The following is a 7,542-nucleotide window of genomic DNA, read 5'->3' on the forward strand; positions in this document are numbered from 1 at the left end:
AAGATAAAGGTACAGAGGTTTGGAACAGATGACGGACTAAGGGGGGGATGCTGTCTACAAATGGGCACCATGAATTTTTGGGGTGGTGATCAGGTGTTCTGTATCCTGACTGTTGTAGTACAATTGTACATTTTGGAAAACTGATAGAACTACACTTAAAATAATGAATTTTGATATATGTATATTAAAACTGAATTTCTAGAAAATGAACAGCCACCAAAATCAAAAAACAAAACAAAAGCCTGCTTTCCTATGCTTAGAGGAAGTTTAAAACTCTCCTCAACCTTGATATTTAGGTTACAGTAAGACTTGTTTTCATCAAGTTGGAATCTTGGGAAGGATTTCAGAATGTGGGAAGGACTTGTCAGGCCCTTTTGGGAAGCCAGTTAGTGGTTAGAAAACACTGTCTAGGGCCCTTGCCTCACACACATACCTGGAGGGCAGTTAGACCTCGTCTGGAATCCATCTTTGATTTGACACCAGCTTCTTTGGGTCAGATCTTTAGCAACGCTTTGGTTCTGAAACCTAAAGGTGGACGTCTCAGTTGTTCCCCAGGGAGGACCCTACCTGGGGGCGTCCTAACCCTTGGGCACCAGCATCATGACTTCCCAGGGCCTGTCTTGAATTCTTAGGCATCACGTCCATGCCTTTTCCGCTCTAAACTTGCCATCAAGCGAGTCCCGTGCCTTCTTGCTGGAAAACACCATTATTCATCCCGACATCCCTTGGGACCACGGTGGCAGCCCCACGTGGCTGTGAGGGGAGAGGGGAGAAGAAGCGGTGGCAGAACGCCGTTGGGGGTACACACGACTCTCAGCCATTGCAGCTCCTGCAGCACCATACACATTTCATTACCCGCGAGTACAATCACACCTCTCAGGGCCTCAAAACCGTTTGTCACACCCACTTTCCCACAGTCACCGAAGCGACTTCCCGGCTTGCTCAGGTCTGACGCTCTGCGCCCGCAAGACGCCCACTACGCACTCCCGAGCGCACCTCACCCTCAGGCTCCAGGGCAAGTCTTCTGAGCCTCCAGCCACGGCGCACGCGTACTCCTTCCCGAGCGGAGCCTCGACGGCACAGAATGCAGCCCGCTGGCCTGTGGGAAATGTAGTTCCGTAAGGAGGCCTTTCAGATGCTGGGAGTCCAGCCTCTCGGATTTTTCCCAGCATGCAGCACTGGCCTGCGTGTAAAGCCGCTGTGTGCTGGGGGCTCCTGGGAGTTTGTCTTCGCGGAACTGCGCAGGCGCGCCCACTGGAGGCGGTGTTCAAGAGGTCGAAGGTGGGTGTGGCATCGGAAGTGGTGGGAGTCCCGCCCCTTCTCCCCAAACTCCAGCTTTTGGTGTGCCGAGAGTTAGTGGCGGTTAGCCTGCTGGCCTGGCTCCTGAGGCCTCCGTCCCCTCACACCCTCCTGTGCTTGGACAGCGCTGACTGACGGGGAAGGCCCCTGGTGACCGACGGAGCCCTCGCGACAGGTGCAGGAGGGCCCTGCAGCCGAAGTGATGGCGTCAGAGGTGACTGCAGTGGGGGGCATGTGGCCGAACGAGGGCACAGACACGAGTGAAGGGCCTGTTTCTGGAAGGATCGCAGCGCTCTCTGAGGGTCTGGGGCATCGTTGTTGCGGTCGCGTCGGACCACTGACTCTCAGGGGCTCAGAGTCCCCCCCCCCCCCCTTCGTTACTTCTTAGGTGGCCAGTGATGGCTCAGGAACGCCCCTCTGCACCAGGATCGTCGAAGTGTCGGGGTTGCGTGTGGGGGCTTCTGCTGCGTGGGCTGCGCGCGAAAATAGTTCACTTCCTGAAGTTCCAGTGGATGCAGCTCTACGCCCACGGTGGTGCCCAAACCTCTATATTTGTGTGTCTGTTGAGCCCGGACATTCGTTGGGTATTTCTTGATTTTTCCTGTGTAACCGATATTACAGGTTCCTTAGTGAACAGAATGGGCAAAATATCACAAGCCCTTGAAGCTGACGTCCTAGGATACAGAAAATACAAAGGATCTCAGGAAAATATGCATTGTGTGGATGGTGGTGATTCCTAAAAAGAAAATGAAGCGAGGGTAGGGGTGTGCTGAGCCCGAGCTGTGTGCGCCTCTGGGACCGTTATCTCTGAGGACGTGCGTAGGATGTGTGCTTGGGCGTGCCATCTGTGTTTCCAGGGAGGAAGTCTGGGTGACTCCGTATATTTGTCTCCAGGGACACAGGTGTATGTCTGATAGGTTCCGTATGTCCTAGTGATGATAGACCCTGTGTCCAGGCAGGAGTGTCAGAGTGTCTGTGGCTCACTTGTGATTGTGCCTATGCATGTGCTTCCCAGGCTGTGTGTGATGCAGTATAAAAGCCTGTCAGGTTCAGATTTACAAGCAGGTTCTACTTAACTTCTAAGAGGCGCATAATTATTGTATACTAAATTCCTACATGTGAAAAACTGGAAAGCTTTACAATTATTTTTAGTGAGTTTGTGCAAGCTCCATACTGCGTGAAGTAGAAAGGTTGGGTTCAAGCAAACTTTTTAGCTTTATTGAGTAATAACTGAAATAAAATAAAATTCAGATATAAAAGTAATTTTTAAAGTTTATGTATTTTGAGAGAAGTGTGGGGGTGGGGCAGAGAGAGAGAATCCCAAGCCGACTCCGTGCTGTCAGCACAGAACCTGATGTGGGGCACGATCTCATGAATCAGGAGATCATGGACCTGAGCTGAAATCAAGAATTGGATGCTAAACTAAGCCACCCAGGCGCCCCTTATATAAGTAAGTTTTGTTACGTATACGTGTCCCTGAAACCATGGCTGTGATCATAATAAACTAGAAAACTCAATCTTGAATGAGGAATAAGCAGTATAATTCCCAATTTCTTAGATACCTATCCAAGACTGGAGCTCATTTCAGGGATAAAAGTGTTTCCATGTTATAAAATACAAATACCATCATATTTTACAACGATGAAGCAGGCACTGCTGCCCAGTGGTAGAAATTATGGATACATTAACACATGGACAGGGGCACCTGGGTGGCTCAGTCGATTAAGCGTCCGACTAAGGCTCAGGTCATGATCTCATGGTTTGTGGGTTCAAGCCCCACATCGGGCTCTGTGCTGACAGCTAGCTCAGAGCCTGGAACCTGCTTCGGAATCTGTGTCTCCCTCTCTCTCTGACCCTCCCCTGCTCACGCTGTCTCTCTCAGAAATAAATGAAAAATTTTTTAAAAAATTAAAAAAAAAAACACATGGACAGTAACAAATGGTTATCTGCAAGGGAAGAATAAATCTTCTGTCAACTCCGTGTATGATAATCAACTTATTGAAGGTTTACATGTGAAGGAGGAAGCTAGAACACTCTTAGAAGTTACAGCCAGTTTTTATGACTTTAGAATATGGGGAGTTTTCTTACATCAAAAAAGGTAAGCTACAAAGGAAAAGAATGAGAAATAAAACTATTAAAGCTGATTACAGACCACTAAAATGTAGAATAAAGGATATTTCCACAATCTGGGAGACAATATTTGCAATACAAATAAATGGAAAAGATTCATGTCCAGACTATATGAAGAAATCAGAAGAAACCAATAAACATACAAATGAATTAAAAGTAAGAAAATAATAAATATTACGTAGACGAAGGACATAAAAAGCCCTCCGTATCATTGGTAATTAGTAAAAAGCAAGACACAATCACAGGTTATCTGTAAATTTGAACTTATCCGTAGTCCCCCAACAGTAATTCTTCTCCAATGTATAGAGAATTCGTTATGAATTGTCACTTAGAAATTGAAACAGGAATGATAGGAGCAGCATTTTCCACAAGAGGAAAACATAAACATGAAACAGCCGCAAAACCATAAGCACCGGAATGGATGAGTGACTCCCAGCCACAGATACCTGCATGTGTGAAACAGACTGAGGCAGAGAAATCAGTGATGACCATGTTCCAGTTAATTCTATTACTATTTTTTGAAGAGCTCAAACAAAGGCAGAGTTAGACAAAACACTACTTAGTGATGAAGAATAGATGGTAAAGCTTTGAAGAATAACTATAAAATTCCAAGTACTGGTCACATCCGGGAGTAGGAGGGAAATGAAGAAGGGTGGACACACTGGGGGTCCAGTATCTGCCCAAAGTCTATCAATGATTGTGCCCAATCTANCTCTCTCTCTCAAATAAATAAACATTTTAAAATTTTAACAAAAAATGAAAAAAAAATTTAGAGAGCATGCATGCAAGTAGGAGGGGAACAAAGGTGGTGGGGGGAGGGAGAGAGAGAGAGAGAGAGAGAGAATCTCAAGCAGGCTCCATGCTCAGTGCAGAGCCACATGCAGGGCTGAATCCCACATCCCTAGGATCATGACCTGAGCTTTGCAAAATCAAGAGTCGGGCACTCAACCAACTGAGTCACCCAGGCACCTCTACAATATTAATATTTAAACTTAAAATAGGGGCCCCTGGGTGGCTCAGTTGGTTAAGCAACAACTCTTGATTTCAGTTCAGGTCATGATCTCATGGTAGTGAGATTGAGCCCCACGTTGGACTCTCTCTGTGCAGAGCTTAGGGTTCTCTCTCTCTCTCCCCACCTCTCAAATAAAAAAATAAACAAGATAAAATATTTTAAGCATTGCTTTCAAAGTCTGAGAAACTACACTAAAAATTTTTAAAAGTATTTACATGTGGGGAAAAAGTACAGTTTAATAATACTTGTTTTACTGTATTATCTGACCACCACCTAGTTTTGGTTTCAGTCTATTTGGGAGGTATTCACAAGTCTTTTAACTGGGCCCATCTAACTTGCCCTTATATTCACAAGACTGAGTATGAGCCCAGGGTCTAGAGAGAACTGGCTGTGAGAACTTACTCAGTCGTATGCACCTTGATATGGAAAGAGCTGCAGGGACGCCTCGGTGGCTCAGTCACGTAAGCGTTGGACTTCAGCTCAGCTCATGATCTCCTGGTGGTGGGTTCATGCCCCGGGTAGGGCTCTGTGCCGACAGCCTGGAGCCTGCGTCCGATTCTGTGCCTCCCTTTCTCCCCCTTCCTTGCTCTCTCTCAATCTCTCTCAAGAGTAAACATTGAGAAGAAAAAAAAAAAGAGCTGCAGGAATCTATTTCTAATTGAACAAAGTTGAAGCATATAACAATGTATAAACCATGTTACCTTAATATATCTAAGAGAATAAAAAAATGTAGTTGGAATTGCTTCTCCTTACATAAAGAAACATTGATCATATGTACAAAAACTAATAAAATTGGAATTTGAAGGAGCCAAGCGGACATGAATGGTAGAGGATGTGCTAGGAGAGTTTTAAGGAAGATTTCTAAATCTCGGGCTGATTCTTTTTTTTTATTTTTTTATTTTTTAAAATGTTTTATTTATTTCTAGNATTAGTCAGCACAGAGCGGGGCTCGAACCCAGGAACCATGAAATCATGACCTGAGCCGAAGTCTGACGCTCAACCGACTGAGCCCTCTAGGCGTCCCTCGGGCTGATTCTTAAAACTTGGTGTTCATTGGGGCGCCTGGGTGGCTTAGTCGGTTAAGCGTCCGACTTTCCCTTAGGTCATGATCTCGTGGTTCGTGGGTTCGAGCCCCGCGTCGGGCCCTGTGCTGACTGCCAGCCTAGAGCCTGGAGCCTGTTTCAGTCTGTGTCTCCCTCTCTCTCTGACCCTCCCCTGCTCACGCTGTCTCTCTCTCTCTCCTAGAAATAAATAAAAACATTAAAAATAAAACCTTAGTGTTCATTTATAAACAAACACAAGTATATTAACCGTATTTTATTTTTAATACTTTATAAAACAAATGAGTAATATATTTTTAATGAGAAGCCTCTTTTTTACATGCTACTTCTCTGAGCACTAATTTTTATGAAAGTGGGCAATACTTTTTGCAAACCATAAAATATGAATTTTTTCAACTTCGTAAATAAAATAAGCCATAGAGTGTCCTTCTGCTGACTCTTAAACCGGGAGGTATTTTCAGAAAAGGGAAGCATATTAAATGCACTAGGAATTTTGACCTGAGCCCAAGTCAGACGCTCAACCGACTGAGCCACCCAGGTGCCCCCAAGTGTCTGTGTTCTTAAAGGGCACAGACCCATGGGTGACCTTGCAGTCCCAAGCCAACGTCTGACCCTGGAGGACACCAGGGCGTCCTGTCCTGTCTTGTCCCCGCCCAGCCGGGATTGGGCACCCCTCCTCCTCTGGACAGAGAGGTATTGCTCTGTGGGGAAATGGAGTCTGCAAACAGGAGGGGCCACAGACCTGCAGGAAGACGCCGAAGTCCTCCTTGGGGGAACTAGAGCTAGTTCTGCTTGTACAAAAGTGTCCCTACCCTGACCAGCCGGAAGGGGCCGACCAGTCGTGTTCCAGTCGTGCTGAATTGTCCCATCAAGGAAGGGGACTAGCGCCGGCGTGGTGGATTATCCAAGTGGGAGGGCCGGGGCGGGTCTACAAGCTCTGTCCAATCAGGATCAGCGGGCTCAGAGCACCGTCCAATCAGAGTCGGGGGCGGGCTCCCAGCCGTGTGGGCTGGGCTCCGAGGCCGCCGCGGGACTAGTGCGCACCTGTCCCTTGCGGCGGCAGGTGTCCGGGTCAGCGTCTCGCCCACCTGCCTGGGCCACGGAGCCACGGGAGGCCGCGAGATGGTGAGTGCGCGGGGTCGGACCGAGGCCGGGAGGGGCTGGCTCGAACAGCCGGTACCGGCTGGGGGTGGCCGCGGCCCGGGTTCCTCTCCCCGGCCCCTACCCAGGTTCTGACCTGAGTGTCCGTCCTCGGCCAACGCGGAGTTGGGTCCCAGCGTCCTGTCCCTTCCCCGCGTGGGTCTGGGGTCGCAGGACTGCCTGGGGTGACCGGATGAGCACAGCTTGCTGTCCACCCGGGGGTCTGGGAATCTCAGTCCAGAGTTAGCTCCTCCTACAAGAAAGTCTTGGGGAGTCTGGGGAGACCTGCTTGGGGCCCTGGGCTCGGAGAGATCGTCTGGTATGTCCTGGACCCGTAGGTGACCCCGACCCCAGTTCTCATTTCCTGGAGGGACGTTAGTTGTCGGTTGACCAGATGCTGGTATTTGAAGGGAAAAGAAGAATGGTTCCTAACCCCTGGCTTCTCACCCTGAAGGATGAAAAACCCGAAGGACAACGAACACCCTCCCAGTGAGTTAGTGCAGCAACCTGCAAAGCAGAGTGCACTGCAGACCCGCAGAGGGACAGGAGCCAGCGCCCTTCGGGAGGGTGTTCGGCGAGCATTTCAGAGAACAGGTGTTGGGGGGGTGGATGTCCCACGTGGTAGGATGGCCGTGCTTGACCCTTGAGTCATCTATGTTCGGGTTCCCGTTCAGCACTGCCCCGCCCTGAGTTTGTCACCTTGCAAAGATTTATTTGGTCATTCGAGCCTGAGATTTTCCGGTAAATTAAAATGCATTTAACGAATTGACTTTGAAAGATTACATGAAATAATTCCAAACGGAAAGGTTCAATTTCAGAAATATTAATAATAAAAAGATCTAGTCTTACATACCACTTGTTAAAAATTCTTTTGCCTCCCCCCACCCACCCCACCCGCCG

The sequence above is a fragment of the Crocuta crocuta genome, unplaced genomic scaffold (genome assembly GCF_008692635.1).
Source record: "Crocuta crocuta isolate KB4526 unplaced genomic scaffold, BGI_CrCroc_1.0 scaffold443, whole genome shotgun sequence".
Taxonomy (NCBI): domain Eukaryota; kingdom Metazoa; phylum Chordata; class Mammalia; order Carnivora; family Hyaenidae; genus Crocuta; species Crocuta crocuta.